Source organism: Fukomys damarensis, unplaced genomic scaffold, assembly GCF_012274545.1.
Source record: "Fukomys damarensis isolate Sample0158 unplaced genomic scaffold, DMR_v1.0_HiC HiC_scaffold_22, whole genome shotgun sequence".
Classification (NCBI taxonomy): domain Eukaryota; kingdom Metazoa; phylum Chordata; class Mammalia; order Rodentia; family Bathyergidae; genus Fukomys; species Fukomys damarensis.
In genome coordinates, this window is record NW_022900934.1 from 3,673,686 (window position 1) to 3,692,799 (window position 19,114).

Here is a 19,114-nt window from a genome sequence, read left to right on the forward strand (position 1 = left end):
GGGATCTTGTTTCAAAATCAGTTTTTTTGAATGGTAAAAATCTACTTTCAGATGGCTTTTTAAAATTCATTCCCTCCCCACAAAGGAACAATAAATATAACAAAAAAGACAGAGAGGACGGGTTTTTCCACTTCTTCTGTTCTCTAAAAACCTAGAATTTTGTATCTGTACCCCTTTATCTAAATATGAGGTACAGGCAGATATATAAGGCACATACTTTACCAACTTTACAGGAGAATGCAAGCCCCATCATAAAGCGCTGTTTGCAGTTTTCCTCATTTTATTTAAGTTTATAGCTCTGCTGCTGTATAAATGTTTTCTGTGTTTCACAGTGTAATCACAGATTTCTAAGAAACTTGTCTTCGAAAATATGGCTAAAAACTATGTACATTTTATATTTATTGTAGATATTACTGCATACACAGAGCCTCATATTTCATTCTTTATAGCTTGATGGTTTGCTCGTTTGCCAAAAGGAAATCCTTCCCAGGATTCTTTGTGTCTATTTGTATACCCAGAAAAATAAAATATATACACATCTAGAAATTTGCCACCTATATTTTGAGATGTGCCAGATTGACCCTCTGATCTGCAGGGAAAAAAACAGGAAAGCCTATAAGCTCATTATGAGACTTATATTTCTTATTTTTAACACGTGAAGATGGACATCAAGCAGGTATTGCAGATCATTTCTACGTCTTGGGAAGGACACTCCCAACTTCTCAGTGACACCTTCAGGCTGCAGGAAAGGTATCACTGAATATTACTGAGTAGGGAACTGGAAAAATCCTCCCAAATAATCCATTTGCCCTGGCATCTGCCTCCTGAGTTCGAATCAGCATTTCTGACTGTGACCGTAATAGGATGATGCCATAATAGGCTGACAGAAGTTCTTCAGGAACAAGTAAAAATAAGCAGAAACTCTGTAAGACCCCATTTTATTACCACAAAATCCACAGTGTACAATTTAGCCCCCAATTTACAACCTGAAATATACACAGCATTGGAAAAAGAAAACTACAGGGCTGCCCTGTCTCAATTAACCCTTCAAACACACTCCGTTAGGAAGTGGAACCATGCCAGATAAAGAGCCTGTTAATGCCTGCTTCCAAAAGCTTTTCAAGAAATGTGCCTTTCTACATCTTGGCTGGACTCCCCATAACCATCGTGCATTAAATAGATTTGTTTTACCCTACCATTAGCATAATAACCTCTCATAACAATTTCATACATGGGTTGTTTGCTATTTGTTTTTCAATATGCATACCATAAAATCTCACTCCCATTAGCTTTTTAAAAATACATATCTATGATGTGAAGTCATAGCAAGAAAATTCAGATATTATGAAGTCAATTAAAATCTCACTCCCATTAGCTTTTTAAAAATACATATCTATGATGTGAAGTCATAGCAAGAAAATTCAGATATTATCAAAAGTCAATAAACAATTACGCAGCACATAAACTCTGGGGAGAAAATCCTTTTCTTTACTGCACTCAAGCCAAGAACGCTGAGCTGAAGGGAGCAAAGGAAGCCAAGATGCAAGGCCCTCACCTGGTCTCCTCACTCACACACAGGTCCTTCCTAGCATGGAAACGTGAGGTCCTAGCCAGGGCTCTGGGAGAGGTGGGGACCCAGCACCCTGCCTTTCCACGGATGGGGCAGGTGGCTCCTCTCTGGGCTCCTGTGTGCTCTCACTTGCTCACCCTCACCGTGAGTCATATCAAGCCAAGCTATCACTCACTGATCCAAATGTGTCCTTTGCAATTACTGCCTAGGGACGTGACAGCGATGGACCACAGCGAGCCAAGGTCGTGTGAGCCTGACCTCAGAAGTGAAACACAGTATCTCAGTCCCAGGTCAGGTCTCCCAAGACCTCCTCCCAGCACCTCCACCTGGCCTCTGGGATAAGGATAGACCCGGAGAGCCTGCCTCTCACTGGCTAAAGAATCTCTGGGAGATTGCCAAGAACCTCTGAAGACTGTGACATGGGTCTATAGCTGCCCGACGGGTGTCAAGCCCTTCCAAGTTCCCTTGGAAACCCACCCCTGTCCATCCGGAACATGATTTGGAAGGAGCTGACCACCTTCATGTCCATTTGATATTTTTATTAGAGTTCCATATTTTTTTCCCCTTAACCAGGAAGGAGGAGAAAATCCCCTCCTGTGGCATCCGAGAGAGGCAGTGAAGAAGACCCTGCAGCCCAGGGCAGCCAGCCTCAGCCTCCCCGAGCCGAAGGATGTGCAGGACTCAGTGTGTATGTACAACTCACAGCGCAATGGCAGGCCTTGGGCTCGGCCACGGAGGCCCAGCTGGACGTAGAAAACAGACTCCTTTCCCTGCTGGAGTGTAGGAATCAGTGTGGTAGGAGAGGGGAAAAACAGGACCAGGAAAAGAGGGAGGGTCGAAACTAAACAACTGATGTCATGGTTACATTCACTTCCATTTTATCACAGCAGACAGAGTTAATTCAGAACTGCTTTCCACCTCAAAAGGCAGACGCACACGGAGGAGAGACCTCCGCCCATTTCTGCAGACACACAGTGCCCGCTTTCAGCTTGATCTTGCAGGAGATGCGTGGCTGGGCACAGGGCTTCCGCGGTGGCTCCCTAAGGAGTTACAAGTTTGCTGCTCAGGGCTCTGGGGTCCCTGGCTCCGCCTGCAGCACCCCACCCCACACGCCGTTTTCATTGGAATCCAGTATTTTCAGGTGACATGGGTGGATCGCATCAGCCACATCTCGGCACTTGCCCTGAACCCTCCCCTCCACCAGCCCTCCTTGCTCCCTGCTAGCTCCTGGCTGCTCTACCAGGCCTGCACCACAGTCTCCCGCGCTGCCAGGAAGGATTAATTCTCCCACGGGGAGTTTATTTAGATGTATTTTAACATGCAGTGTTTGCTTTCTAATTTTAGGGTCCAATCATCCCGTGAAGACCAAGGTAAATGTCTGTTCTGCTTGAAGCAAGGGCAGAGTTCCGTGTAAGGTCACTCACAAAATGACCCAGTTGGGGTAACCACATCAAGCCCAGAGGTGGCAGTCATGAGGGCAGGGTGTGCTGAACTCCCCCAGGGGTACAGAGTGAAGGCAAATTAAAAGCTACACGGAAATCAGCGATAAACTCAGTTCCTACAAATGGGGGAAACAAGGCAAATGACAGAGAGGGACACTGGCGAAAGGCCCGCCCCGAAGGCCTGGGTGCCACGCCACACACATTCTCTTCCTACTCTGACCCCAGCTCTCAAGAGAAGAATTAACCCCTCAGAGGCCACAGGCCTCAGTGTCAGCAGCAGAGCCTGCGGCCACCCTGCATGAGGCCCTGATGCTTCCACCCTGCGCTCCTCCTGACCGCGGAAACAATCAGAGAGACACACAAAACGGCACAGAGCAGGAGGCCACGGACAACAAAAGCCTCCAGCCAGACTGCTTCCAGTGAAGGAGATACAGCGAAAGAAGCTCTGCCATTTCATTTTCTAGCACATTTTGGCTTTAAGCATCCCAAACAGTGTGGAGAAATGCTCCAAGGTATGTTATTTTGATAAAAGAGATTTACTGAATGATTCCATGTGGTAAAAAAAATTTTTTTTTTTTTACATAGAAAATAGGCTATCAGGAAACATGAAAAAGTGGCCAAAGAGTTACCTCTGGTGGGAGTGGGGAATCTGTGAAGAGGTTTTATTTCCAGTGTTTTCTGAGTCTACAGTAACAAATATAATTTTCTTCCTATTTACAATAAAACTAATCTAAAAGAAACAAAGATAGAGAAACATTAGATGAGCAAATGTCTATCCAAAAAGTCCCAACATGCTGAAGAGCGCAGGAAGCCAGAGGAAGAAGCCCTGGGAGCTGGCTTGCCCACACCTACATCCTTTTTGTTTTGTTTGATTGAGACAGGGTCACTATGTAGCCCAGGCTGGTCTCAAACTCACAGCGATCCTCCTGCCTCAGCCTCCTGAGTGCTGGATCACAAGCGTGCACCACCACACCCAGCTAACCCTAGCCACTTCTTTCCAGACCTGATACTAGCAGCCAGCCATACCCCTGCCCAGTCACAGCACAGCAAAGCCTCCCAGAGGCCCAGGTGTTTGTGACAGTGGAGCTGGGAGCAGGGCAGCCATGGGTCACATGCTCAGGATTCCTACAGGATGGGGACCAGGACTTCTGCGAGCGGAGCTGGGCTCCTGAGATTTGATTGACTTTACAGGGAATAACCGGAGGGCAATTAAAAAAAGGGGATGGGGCATGGCTGTTGTATAAGTCATTGGTGTATCAAGAAGCAGTGGAAACAACCAGGTCCCCATTGATCTCTGCCTCTAGGCTGGGGGGTGGCCTCTCTCAGGGCTGCACATGCAGATGTCTAGACGCGGGTGTGACGGCTAAGTAAGTGGCCCTCTGACCAGGCCTCAGGGTGCCAGGGTGTCCTGGGTGTCTGTAAAGAGTGTTTCTGGATGACGTGAACAGTGCGTGGAAAGACAGGGCAGAGCAGACGGCCCTCACCCACGTGGGCCCTGTCCAACTCACTGAAGGACCAGAGAGAACCAAAGGCAGAGCAGGAGAATGCTCTCTCTGCCTTGCTGTCCTCCAGCCGGGACAAGTCTTCTTCAGAGTCAGGCTGAATTTTATACCAATGGATTTTCTGGTTCTCACCTCTTCAGACTCAAACTGGAACTGCACCATCAGAAACCACAGGTCTTTGCTGGGGGCTGTGACTTCTCATCCTTTAAACTCTCATGAGTCAGGTCCTCCTAATAAATCAGATAGACAGCTAGATACACACATACATACACTCACAGATCCACGCTGGTCGTGGTTTTCTGGAGAATATACACATATCGATGTATTTTGCTATCATTATATCAATATCTATATTTGCATATCAACACAGATCTATAAGTAAGCACATGCACATATGTGTATATGTGAAGAGACAGAAAAAGCAAGAACAATAACATCACAAACTTGGTTCTTAGCCCCTGCCCTGCTGGTTCATTACGGTCCGTTTTTATAATTTGGAAGCCAAGTGCTTGATTTTTCAAAGGGACATTTAAGGTCCTTTTGCAATTGAACACTTGTCTGCATTCTCCTCAGAGTTCACTGCGTCTGCCAGCGCCCTGACCCTTCAAAGCCATGCGCTGCATCCTCTGGGGTGACCTCTCTGGAGGCCAGGTGGCTCTGCCATGGGTGCCTGCCCTCCTCTCCCTTTGCTGCCTGCGTCACCTGCCCTGCACTTTTGTTGTCTCCCTCTGTCGTTTCACTTGTCATTTCTGCTCCCATCTCTGCCTTCCACAGTGCTGAGTCAAGAAGCGCACTGGCAGACATCAGATTTTTGAGATATGTGAATTGAAAGCAGACATTTTTATGGAGTCAAGGAGTTTCTGGTGAAAATCTCGACTTCCACATTGTCCTACAAATCAAAGAGCTAGCAGCCTTGTGCTCATCTTCCCACCTATACTAGGGAGGCTCACAGCATGGAGTCTTCATTCCCACCCCTCCCCAGTGCTCCCTGCCCTGAGGCTGGGACTGGCTGATCCTGCCTGGCCCCAGAGCACATTCATTCTCCACCCTGGCCCTTGTGTGCGCTGGGCCTGGCCCTGAACCAGGCAGCAGGTTCCTTAGCAGCAAGGTAGCAGCAACAGCCCAAGCACCCATAGCTGAAGTGCGCTGCACCACAGGACAGGCCACGCATTTCCCACACTCCCTGTGCCTGATTCTTCTGACCGGCAAGGCTAAAACTCAGGATTTGAGTTGGGTAGGATTAAACCCAGACCTGCACTGTCGACCCACGCTCTGCACCCCACAGGCTCAGCCCCAGGTACGCAGGGCCAAGGACACGTGCTCTCCGCTGTGCACTGCGAGGCCGCCCACACAGGCAGAACTGAACAGGAGCGCAACATCATGGCTGGGTTCACAAGTCTTTTTGCATTCTCATAGGAAGAGGAAAGAAAATAGATTTCTAGGCACTGAATTCTAGCCCAGTACATCTTTTCCAAGAGTCTAAGAAAAAGGAAACACAGAGTGAAATGGAAACTGAGATAAGGGAAATTAACAGCTGCTAGACACCAGCTGAGTGCTGGCTACTTTCCATCCAAAGGCATCCTTTCTTCTCCTCTATGTTATCTGTCACAGCATTGGCATCATGATGGGGACCCAAGGCAGAAAGAGGGGAAATAAGTGCCCAAAGCCACACAGCCAGTAAGTGGTGGAGCTGAGATGCAAACCTAAGTTTTTCTAATGCCCATATGCATTGTGGCTGCCAAAGTCAGCCTTGCAAATATTCTTTCAATCAGCCAGCCCAGAAGATACCAGCATAAGATAAGGCTCATGGTGCGAGGAGTGTGTGCACTTCTTCTGCTTTTGCTACTGTACATGGCCTGCAGAACCTTCTCCTGCCTACAACTGCTTGATGACAACTTGGATAGAGGCAAAGGGCAGACAGACACGCAAAGTGATTTCCTTCCTCTGGGAGCTGATACCAACAGAATGGGGGGATGCTATGGGTAATATCTCCGCTCTGGACTATGTCTCTGTTCCCTCCGTGAACATCTGTCCTTCGGCCACCTGTCCTTCCACCACTGCCCTCCGGCGGCCTGTCCATCCACACCCCATCCTTTCAGTCCTACGCACATGCCCACCCATCCATCCGTCAGCCGTGCATCCACCCATCCCCCATCCATCCATCTCTCCATCCATCTGCCCATGTGTGCAACCCCTATTAAGACCACACTGTGTGTGAAGCGCTTGGACAGAGAGCAAACCGGAGACTGTTCCTGTCCTCGCAGGGCTATGGCTCGGCCCATATAACCTTATCTTCAACTACTAAGTACCTGGACTACAATGAAATGAGTTTCAGTGAGTACCACACAAGCCCTTTCAGCCTGCTAAAGGGTGCACAGCAGAGAACCACACTGGGATGTTGCGTGTGAGGGGAGCAGATGGCAAGGAGGCCAGGCAGCATCTAACACAGAACCGAGACTAAGAACTTGGGGCCTACACCAGGCAGCTGGGTTCACACCCCAACTCTGCAGTTTTTCTGCTTGATGATTATGAGTTCACAGCCCCACTTCAAAGGGCCTCAGTTTCCTCCTGCTCAAAATGGGGGTGATAACAACAGGACTCTCAGAGGAAGAGCTACAAGCCTGACAGACACTGTCTTCCAGGACCCATCACCGATCCTGCCTCTCGGCGGGGACAGAAAATGCACCCAAAGCAACCGCTGTGACAACCACAGGGGAGATGGTTGGCTTCCCCTCCCCGGGGTGTTTCGGTGCCCCCTTTCATGTTTGCCAGCTCTGAAAGATCATTTCCAACCTGTTGGGAGTGGGACAGGAGCAGTCAGGAGTCAATGACATGGTCATCATTTCTAAGGAGCAAACTCAATTCCTAGGAAAGGTGTGTCCTTTACGGATGTGAGTTTCTACGGCAAATCCAATGCCTGGGACATTTACCAGTCATTGACTTAGAACAAATGGGAGCTAAAATGTCATGGCCTGGAGCCCTGAGTTAAACCTGGGAAAGGAGGAGGAGAAAACACAGCCAGATGAGTAAGAAATGGAGGCCCTGAAAAGACAGGGACGCGGACCAGATCACCTATCCACACGGACGTCTTCTGTGTGCAACACAAAAGCCAGACTGCCCCCGGGGAAAGGCGTCTGCCAGAAACAGCACCCTGGTCAGGAGTTGCAGGAGAGTGTCCAAAATGGGAGGCTCTGGCCCCAGCACCCCAAGTGCTGCCCTACAATGGGAAGGGTGCCCAACTTCAGATGCCACACAAAACATACGCCCCCCCCGCCGAGGTGTGCTAGCCAGGGGAAGGGCGGTGCTCCCAGGGCAAAGTCTGTGTTTGAAGTACGGTGATGTTCCAGCCCTGAGTACTCTTGCTAGGGAAGCAACAGCGGGCCCAGCCCACCAAGGGCTTGCAACTGTGTCTTCTTTGTACACATTAAAGAATACGGAAAGAAATACAATGTAGCACATCAACAAATATAGCCACCTCTCAGGCAGCTTCCCTAACCCAAGCACTTCAGAGCATCCCTGCTCTGTCAAGCACAGATGGAGGCCTCTGAATACTTCTGCATTATCTTTAGAACAGCCCTGCAGGTAAACATCCTCCTGTCCCCTGGGGTGAGAACACTGCAGCTCTGAGGGGTCACAGACATTTGCCCAGAGCCACACAGACAGAACCCAGGGCCTGCTTCCGGGCAGGTGTGCCTGACCCTCACCTGAGCTGCTCTCCTCCCCTGCACGGCCAACTGTGAGCCAACCAGGACCGAGGCCCCGGCAGCAGCCTTGCACTGCTCACATCCAGACTAGGCCTTCACTCGCTAAGCATTCAGGAGCTGTCGCTTTCCTCATCTGTAAAAGGAGGCTAACAGCACCTGGCCCATCAGGTGCTGTGAGGATTGGTGAAATGAAACTTGAAAGGTACATGGTAGGTCCTCATTAAATGCTATCTCCTGCTGTCTGCACCCCTGAATGACATCCCTACTAAACTGTCTGAAGATTCAGAGTGGATTTATAGCCACCACACAAACCGGAAATTAAAAGGAGTAAGGGAAATGACTGGGGGCACTTCCTTGTTGTAACCTCTGAGGACGCATCCTACTCAAAACCCCCAAAGTGATGCAAATGCAGACAGGGAGCTTTTCACCATCAGACCGCACAAGGGAAAAAAGGCGGACAGGCGGACAAGATCCGGGATCACCTGGCACAGGGGGAGCTGCCGCTTCTAACTCTGACGGCAGGAACCTAGGGTGACAGCAGTCCCTCAGGGGGTACCCGGGTCCTGCTGGACAACATGGAAAACACAAGGACTTGGGAAGACAAAGGCTCTCATCACTGAGAGGCAGAGCCACTGGGAAGCTGTCTCCCAGGAGAAGAGGGTTTGGGCCCCATGTGGAAGTCCCAGCAGCCTCCTCGCCATGGCACAGGGACACGTGACAGCCATCAAATTATCGAAGTCATCACGCCTGCCCGGCTTCACCTCAACACCTCAGGGCTCAGCGCCTCACTTTTCCCCTTGTGCTTCTCTGTGTTGGACAAATATTTCACACACACACACATGCACCAAACACACAACTCAAATTTTTCTATTTAAAGATTTGTGGTAAAAATACAATAGAAAGCAAGTAGGTAGCCTTCCTCCGGCCTTTATTTCAGACAAAGCCAGAGCTCTCTACTCCAGCCCTTTACAACGAGAACTCTGAGACGGAGACCACACACCACCTCTCCTCACGGCTGAGCCAGGACAGTAGCCCTGAGCTGCCTGGTGTGGTGGCCACTAGCCACAGGAGGTATTTGGATGCAAACCCATTCCACTAAAGAAAGGTGCAGTTGCAAGAGCTGCATTTCAAGCACCCTACAGATGGACAAACATCTCCAGAATGTCCTGTCTCTTTTCTAAGGAGACCTCTGCCGTGAGACCAGAAACCAGAAAAGCAAGAGGGAGGCTGCTGTTTCTGCAAAGGAGCAGAGAGTAAGTATGTCAGAGTTTTCGCATCGATGTTTACAGTCAGGGCTGTGATAGGACTGTGCAAATACTCAGCTCTGCTGTTAGAACAGGAAAGCAACCAGAGGAGACACAGACAGCAGTGGGCCAGGGGGACCCATGCACTGCATTTGCTGACCCTTGCTCTGGTGAGAATCGGGATTTCCTGCACCATTAGCAGCCAAACTCTTGGCCTGTGAAATGCTTTACCTTCGTCTTCCTGTTTTGTCCTCACCTAATTCATTCTATTATCATTATTCTATTTTATAAAAGAAGAAACTTAGGCCGAGAGGCTGGGACTCACATCCAGGCTGATCTGACTGCAGGGGCTGAGTCTTGTAACCACAGCACAGGGTCTCCCAGAGAGCGAAATGAAACATCACCGCTGCAGCTCCGGCCTCTGAGGCATTACAGTGTGGCCCTGTGTCATGGGCTTTCCACTGTGGGCATTCCAGACCATAAAGTAAAACCTCAAAGCTTTGGAATTATTGCTATGGAATAAGAAAAACATTCATATTTTAATCTAGCAAAGAAATAGTGTAAAAATTAGACATGTTCCAACAAACATATACAGTTGAATGGTTGAAGTGGAAGAAATAGTCTGCGAAAAATTCAAAATGGTAATGAAATTAGAAACCTGTTAGTTAATGTGTCACAAAAAGTCTTTAGTTCTGTAGGAACCTCCTGTCTCAATGTTTTCAATAATTAATCACACTACCCATTTGCCTTCACACCACACAAGGAACAAGAGTTTAAAACCTCAGGAAGTAATAAATCCGGGGGCATGGGTACCTCATTATTAACATTAAATATAATTCAGCCTGCAAACCCAGCCATTGTCTGCACCCAAGCACAGGGCCTCAGTTTTGCAAATGAATCTCCTCCCACCAATGATCCCTAAAGCCACAGGCATCCCCAACAGCACTGTTAAAAATGCAGTCTCAGACTTAGCTCAGTGGTTCCACAGCCTGCCTCACAAGTACAAGGTCCTGAGTTCAATCCCTGGTACCAAAAAGGAAAGAAAAAAAGAAAAAGAATGCAGAGTCTCAGGCCACCACCTGAGGAACCAGAGACCACATCTTAACAAGATCCACAGCTGACTCACATGCACTCAGAGGTCAGAGGAACTCTGGGCCAGGTTTTATCCATGACCTCATCACTGTAATTACCACCAGAGAACTCCTACAGGAAGTCCAAACCTTGCCTCAGGCCTACCTCAGCCCCTCATCCTGACTGCCTTTAGGTAATGGCAGCCAACATCATGAGGTCCACCCTCCCACCAGCCTAGCCCCTAGGCACCAGGGGGCTTCTTCCTGGCTGCCTCTCTGCCCTTCCTGACCTGCAAGCTCTCCACATGGGGCTGGGTGCTCCCCTTGAACTTGCGCCCAAGACCTCCTCTGGAGGGGGCACCTACCTCACAGTACCTCCCAACTGTCACTCAGCCGACTGCCCCAAAAGGACTTTAGCCTAAGAGAACTGCTTGGTCTAAAATGAATGCCTATGTAATGCATCCTGAAGTTTAAAAAGAAAATCTGATACCTACTTTGATGGAAATAGATTTTTCCAATAAAAATTAAACACAGACCTAACTTGAACACTTTATATCAACTAGTTCTATTACATCCTAAAAGTTACTTCCTATGCAGCCAGAATCCTAATGGGTGGACTGGCACATGGACGCCTCCGAGCATGCCCACCTGTGGGCCGGATAGCCAGTCTGCCCAGGGCTCTGCAGCACTGCATAAGCAGCTCTCCTTTCCCCTTGGTCCACAGCCACCACTGTGGGCGTCCACTGCCCTGGGCTGGAGCTGCTCTTCCTTGGACCCGTTGGTCACAGGTGAGGGCCATGATGGTTGTTTAGACAGGCTCCCCACACCACCCTCGGGTGGCTCTGAGGACAGTTACAGGACTGAGGCTATTTTCTTTCCCTCTTTGCTTTTGGACAGTTAAACAGAATCACAAGGAGTCTGACCACAGAGAGGAAGTGTTCACTGTGCTCCATTTTCTGACTCAGAGCCGAAGAACGGAGTTTGCAGATCTGCTTGGACGGGGATGGGCTCACATCCCCACGGGACGTTCTCCCAGAAAGGACCACAGGGACAGGACGAGTGCTCGGGAAGGGGGGACGCCTCGCAGTGGCGGAATCACAAAGACCCACCACGACCGTCTACACCAACGGCAAAGCGGCTACTGCGGACCAGACCAGGGTCTGGAGTCTAAGACCCAGGTGCCTGGCTCATTCCTGAAAGATCCCACCGCTTGCTTCCGATTAGCTGAGGAGAAGTGACACGTGCTACGGTGTGACGGCCACAGGCAGTGACAACAACCAGACCGCGCTGTTTCCCAGGCTCCCCAGAGCCAGGCTCGTTTATAAGGCTTCACTAGCGAGCACTTCCGGTAGGTCGGTGCCAATGCTGCTCTCGCTGCCTCACTTTGCAGAGAAGTGAGCCAGCTTCTCCAGGGTTACCCAGCTAGCAAGCGGTAACGCTGGACTTGCACCCACGCAGTTGCTCCTGGAGTCTAATCACCAAGTCCCAGCCCTCTCCGTGACTACGAGCAGCTGCTGGGGATAAAGACCCCAGGTACTGTTCCCGGTGTTGGCAGTTACAAGGAGAAGAAGACACGCGGTGGCTGGGGCGGGGCGAGGGAAACGGTGGGTCATCCCTAAGAGGACAGCTGGGTTACAGATGCAGAGCAGGAGCGGCACTGCGACGGAACACCAAGGAGTTTGGGAAAGGGAGAGCGGATGGAGAGAGGGGTCCTGGGAGAGGGAACCCAACCTCAGAACCCAGGACAGGCTACCTCAGAAAGACGGACCAAACCGAGGAGAAAACCCTGGCGGCAAAGGCTGGATGCTTATTGTCTGCTGCTTACCTGACGGACAGCTCTGGTGCTTGCCCGCCGTGGTCCCAACCACCTGACATCTGCTGGTCCCAGATTGTCTTCAGGGACATCTCACCCACTCTCCGGGCTTGGCTGGAAAGGAGCTGACCTGCCTGGGAAGCTAGGGCCAGGTGCACAACCCGGCAGCCAATCAGAAGCCTCCATTTTCAGTTCTATCCCGTGATTGGGCAGGGCTGGACATGTGAGCCAGGCAGGGACTAGGCAGCAATCCCACGCGGTTTACACCTCTGTGGGAGAACTTCATTTTTGCTAGGAGGAAGTTATCCAGTGAAAGTTCCAAGTGGGAGACAGCCTGCCAGCGAAGGAATCCAGCCCAGAGGGAGTGAGGGAGAGAAAGTTCCCAGGGACGGGGTTTGAACACTTGGATTGCGGCATACTGGTGATCCAGGGGCATAGCGCCAAGGCTCCTTGCTGTTTGCCTCGGTAAATCACCCTTCGAGGGGCCACCGTCCCGAATTGGGTGGGCTGCCCCTTTCAAGCAAAGCTTGACTGATTCAATGGAGGAGACAGACATGTCCGGAGCCAGACCCCGGTAAGCAACGTTGCAGGAACCAGCCCTGCTACCGCGTTGATCTCGACTTCTGGCCTTCAGGACTGAGACAAGTTTCTATTGTTTAAATTCTGTTGTGCAGGTGGTATTATACTTATTACTATGGCCATCAACGGGGAGGGAGAAAGTGGAACGATGAACGTCCACAGGCAGCCTGAACTTTGCCAGAAGGCAAAAGGCAAAAGGCCAGGGTCCTGAGCCTCGGTGGGCAGGGGGACGGGCTGCCATTGCCCCAGAATGTGTGGAGTCAGGCGAGGCAGGGCCAATGTCCACCTCATGTCGCCAGGCGCAGCTCTGGAGCCAAGAAGGCTTGTGTGTCTTTTTAGTGAAGAAAAAAAAAAGTCTGACTTGATTCTGGTGAATGCACAGGTGATCAACTTGGATACAGTGAGACCAAAAAATCAGCAAAAACATGCATGGAAAGCCTGGTGGGACCCACAAGGTCCTGGGTTTAGTTAGCAGTTGGTGGTCAGGTCCTGGTGTACCTCAGAAAAAGGCAGAGGCTGTCACGGGAAGGCTGAGGGAAATCCCTATCATTACCACACTTCTGTTTGATCTAAAATTATTTCAAAGCATCGTGCTTAGGAAATGTTAAAAGTTTTAAAAACAAAGTCTTGCAGCTGTGGTTCACTTTCCCCTCGGCTCAGGTTCACGCTCAGCTCTTGGGCTCATTCCCCAGGTCTCTCCGCAAATCCAGCCCCCTCAGCCCATCTGAACACGATCAGCGCAGAACCCTCCAGAACAGGTTTGTGCATGGGCAGCTCCTGGAGACCAGTGGGAGACAGGAGAAAGGAACTGATCTTCTCACCGACTTCACGTCTCTTTGTGTTTTTGTTGCTTTTGTGAAGCGGAACCCAGGCAGAGAACAGGGTGCCTTTCTCCCCTGCACATGGCCCCGCTCAGAGCTGCCATTCACATGCAGGCTCTCGGAAGCTCATGGTGGGGGCTGCTGCAGGGCCCTTCCTGTGCAGCGTCCAGCTCTCCTCTCCAACCATCACTGGCCATTCCAGCATCCTGGGGCCGCTTCAATGTAGGCCTTGTCCATGACGAGCACAAAGCTGCCTTTGCCCCCGGAGCCAAGAGCAGGGAAGGAGGGAGCCGCAGCTGAGCTGGGCGACTCCACCGCAGTGACTGGCCCCATTCTTTCCCGGGGCTCTGGCCAGGCCCCCAGGGAGCACGCAGCTCAGAACTCCTAAGGGCTCCCTCCCGCCAGTGAGGAGTGTAAATAAATCTTGGGAAGAGGAAATGGGAGAAAACACAGTTCCCGGAGGACAATGTCCTGAAGTGGTCACGTGAATGTGAAACATCTAAGCTGAAGCCTCAAGAGGAAAGGCCTTCCCTGTCATTCGGGGCACTCGGGCAGGGGAAAGACGCTGGCTGAGGAGGGTGCTAAAGGGTGCATAGAGGCGGGCCCTGCGTGGACAGGTGGATGGATGGATGGGCGGATAGACAGGTGATACATAGAACGGTAGGGGGTGGGCAGATGAAAGCTCACGGCTTGATAGAGGATGGATGGATGGATGCCTAGAGCAAGTGAGGGAGCTACTGTCCGAATGAATCTTCTAAAAGGTCCTGTATGAGAATGCAGGTCCCAGTGCTGCACTGTTGAGAGGTGGTTAACCTACTAGTTAAGCTTGGGGAAGTGGTTAATCTACTAGCAGCCCATCAAGGGAGTGGCTTGGTTGTAAACTCAAGCTCTCTCTGGCACACTTGTCCTACCTCACCCCGTGAGGCCCCGCGCTGTGCTGTGATGCAGCTGGGAGATGCTCATGGGTGCCGAGCAGATACCACACTGTGCTTAGATCCCCTGCCTCCCGACAACTGCCACACATAGATTTCTTCTCTTTATAAATTTCAACTCTCAGGTATTTTGCTACAGCGATGGAAAACAGGCAAGACCAACACATGCTTCTTGAGTAAAAGGGCTCGGCTGAACGATGAACGCGCGGTGGGATGCGGGCTGACTGCCTCCATGTTATCCAATCCCCGGCATCTGCACAGCGTCCCCCACCGCTTCCCAATGCCGTGCGCCATTTCCACTCCATACCTGATAGGCCAGATGCCGAACGGGCATCAGAACTGGCCAGAACAGGCCAGCTTGGGATCTCACCTGTCCCATCCCAGCCTGCTCAGCTCAGCGGCTTCTCCGCTGCATCCTGGGACTGAGCCATCCTTGCAGCCACGCAGGAGAAAACCGCTGAAGTCACCCTGACTTTGCTCTTTTCTTTTCTTTACTGTGGCCCTCTCTTGCCACATCAGCCCCCTTGACTTGATTTCTCCTGAAAGCAGGGCTGGAGATGGGCTTTGGTGCAGGCAGCTTATGTGGGGACCATCTGAGAAAGCAGACAGAGCAAGGAAGGGAGACAGAAACGTACACAGATGCAGATTCAATGTCGCTACTGTAGGCAGCAGGGGTTTCATCCCACGGAAGCTCCAGGAATCACCCTCTTGAAGGGCAGAGGTCGGGGCCCTGACCGTTTCCACTGGTTGAAGATCACCCATTAACCCTGCCAGTGTTCTGGCCACACTTCTGCTCTGTGGGAAAGGCCCTGGAGCACCGAGGCAGGCAGGGTGTCCCGGTGAATACTCGGGTGGTGAAGGGAAGCTGACGTGTATTTCTGCCAGTTTCGGTGGGGAAATACTTTCCAGAGGCTGACGTCAAGCTACCGATGCGATGTCCACCAGCTTGCAACATTCCTGAAAAGGTCACCACAGCTCCAACATGATGCCCACCACCCTCCTTGCTGGCTGAGCTGGCACCACAGCCAAACAGCGGCAAAGCTCTGGGGGTATGGGCCAGGCCCCAGAGATGCCTGCTAATGGACAGCTTGCTCCACGGCCCCATAATCTCTGACATCACCTTCCACACTCGCCTGGCCCAGAACCATCTAATCTCACACTTCACTGGGGCCAGAGCCCTTCCAAGGCTCGGCTTTCAGAACCAAGGCCAGGCTTCCACCCTGCCCTGTCACCTTCTTAGGACCCTAACCAGCCTGTGGCCTCGGGGGCTTTGACACACCCACTGCCCATCACTTGCCACACTCCAGGCTTGCTGGCTCCTTGCTGCTCCGACGCTGTTGCACACACTGAGGGCCTTTGCACTTGCTAGTCCCTTGGCCCACAATGCTATTCTCCCAGACATCCCATGGCGAACACCCTCCCTCTGCCCAGCCTCTGACTCTACCACTAATAGATAAGATGCTCCCTAACATTTCCTTTCCTTGCTGCTTATTTTATCATCATTCAGGGAAGAAGGACCATGAGAGTCATATCATATATCCATTTCTGTCTTGTTCCCCTCTCCCCACTGGACAATCTGCTCCATGAAGGCAGAGACTTCGCAGTCTGCATTGCTATATGCCTGTTCTGGTCAGCTTTTCATCACTTTGACAAAATACCTGACATAAACAATTTAAAGGAGGACATAAACAATTTTGGTTCATGGTCACAGAGGTTTCAATCCATGGTCAGCTGGCTTTGTTGCTTTCAGAACAGTGGCAAGGCAGAAGATGTGGCAAAGGAAAACTGCTCACCTCATGGCAGGCAGAAAGCAGCAAAAGAGGGCAAAATGCCAGGCAGGAAGGGACCAGGGACAAGATATCCCAGAGATCCACTCCCTTCAGCCAGGTCCCACCTCCTAAATTTCCATTACCTCCAGTAATACCATGGCATTATAAATCCATCAATGGATTAATCCACTGATTAAATATAGCTCGCATGATCCAGTCACTTCCAAAAGCCCTCCCTCCAAACACATGAGACTTTTGGAGACACTTTAGATCTAAACCATAACAACACCATATAAATCAGGACTAATGACTTGCTCATATTAGGTATCCAATCAATATTTCTCAAATGGCTGGCAACCACAAGCTTTAGGGGACAGCTCAGATTGATTCCAGGTTTTAAACCCCCATGTGGGATTACAAAGACCACTCCTGGCTCAGAACTTCTGTCAGATGTCCTGCCAAGTCCAGTCCAGCCCTGGCGTCCTCACGTGGGCTGGCCTCTCTGTGGTTCAAAGACCCAGCACTAAGATCTCCCGTAGGATAGAAATCCCCTCTCCAACACAGCCAGCTGTCAGGGACCGTCACAGACATGGGTGGATTTCCTCCGAATTCTACCCTCATTTCAAAGCCAGCACCTACCAGCGGCTCCCAGCAGAGGACTTCAGCTTGGGGAGAGGGAAGGGGCCCAGCAGAGTCCATGGGGGGGATGTCCACCTGACCATGGGGGCAAGCTGGGCTCAGTGGGAATAAAAGCGGAGCAAGTTCACGAGGGGAGGTCAAAGGCGGTCAGGGAGATGCCAGCACTCCCTCCCTCGCAGCAAAGAAATCCTACAAATGAGTTCTCTTAATTTTAACATCAGCTTTGGTTGAGGGCCATGAATAGAATTCTAAAAATAGTGCAGAGCAGAATTAAGTGGGATCTTCCAGTTTCGGCAAGCAACTCTCAAAGAGCACACCGAAGGGGGCCAAGGATAAGACAGCTTCCACCAGTGGCCGCTCCTGAGCACCTGTCCACCAGCAGCCCTTTGCAGGCCCCGTTCCCACTCACTCTTCCAAACCGTGAGGGCGACCCAGAGCCTGTGCCAGGCGGTAAGTCAGGGACCCTGCCCGGGGGCAGCTCAGGCCTCCAAGGATGAGGGTGGCGTCGGGGGTCGGGGGAGAGACGAGATGAAGACCCAGGACACAGGCAGAGCCCACAGAGAACACAGGCAGGAAGCTACCGCACGGCGCAGGACTGCAAGGAAGTGCAATCAGAAACGACCTCTGACACTGCGGGCCGTACTGCAAAGCATGGTGGGGTCATCAGGAACAAGTGGGTCTGAGAAAGGGCCCTGGCAGAGCTGCCAAGGGGACTGGCGTGGCCCTGGAGGAGACCCTGGAACAGAAAAAGACACAAAAGGAAACTAAGGACATCCGAGTAAAGCGCAGGCTGCAGTTAATAATAACGCGGTGCTCCACTTGTGGGGACAAACGCACCAGGACTGTAAGATGCTGGTGGCAGGGTCTATGGGCCTCTCTCTGCTCTCCACAGGATCCCTGTGAAACCAAAACTACATACAATTTAAATTTTCCTTGTAAAAAATGCACTGTCTTGTCCACATGGGGCCGAGCGAGAGGCTCCTGGGTCGACTCCAGCACCAGGGATTTGCATTCCTCCGTCGGCAGGAGGGCCCCAGATGCTCTGTAGGACAGAGGTGGCCGCGATGGGGTCACTGGAGGAGATCCCACAGAGCAGCTAGGGCAGGGAGGCAGGAGACCCCCAGGCTGCAGACACGTCTGTCCCCAGAGCCCTGGTTCTCCTAGGTGGTTCTCAGGCCAGCAGCACCAGCAGCTCTGAGGACCTCGCTTTCAGATGCCAGGTCCCACTTTTGCAGCGGGTGCATTGAGTCAGATGCTCCGAGAAGGGTCCAAGCAGCTGCTCAGTGTCCTCCAGGTGGACTTCAGTGGAGCTCAGCGGTGGAGCACTTGCCTACCATGTGCAAGGCATTGGGCTCAATGACTAGCACAATAAAATAGGTAAATAAACAAAAAAAAAAAAAATAGGCCTAAGTTTCCTCCAGGCAAAGCCTCTACACACCGGAGCTTAAGACCATAATTTAGAACCTGGCCCAGCTAGACAAAGACCCCAACACAGAAATGGGCACAAGACGGATCCCCAGTGGGCCTGAGTGATGCGGGCAGCAACTAGGGGTCAGGGCGTCTGTCCTCAGGTCAGGAGTTTACCCAGCAGGGTTCTATGGGTCAAAGTCCCCGACCTCACCAAGGAAGCAAGAAACGGTCTCAACCAACGTCCAAGCCCAGATGGAAAGAAACCACTGTCTGGCTGCCCTGGCTGTCCCCTGTCACGTGGGGTAGAAGGAACACCCAGCGGGGGTGGGAGGCAGGGCACGGCCAGAGAGCGGCACCCGGCCCTCCCAGGAAGGGCTCCGGCACGAGCCCGAGGGACATACGGCTGGATGAGACGTGCTATGGACTGGACATGACTGTCTGAGAAGCTCTCTGACTGAGCGTGGAGAGGACATCACAAGACCAGCCTTGAAACTGGCTGAGGGATGGGGAGAGGTCAGCCACACGCACCACTTCCATTCTGTGTCAGTGTGTTCGCTCAGTGCCGTCCGGTTATCTAGAGCTGCGTAACAAACCAGCCCGGGACGCAGAGATCGAAGAC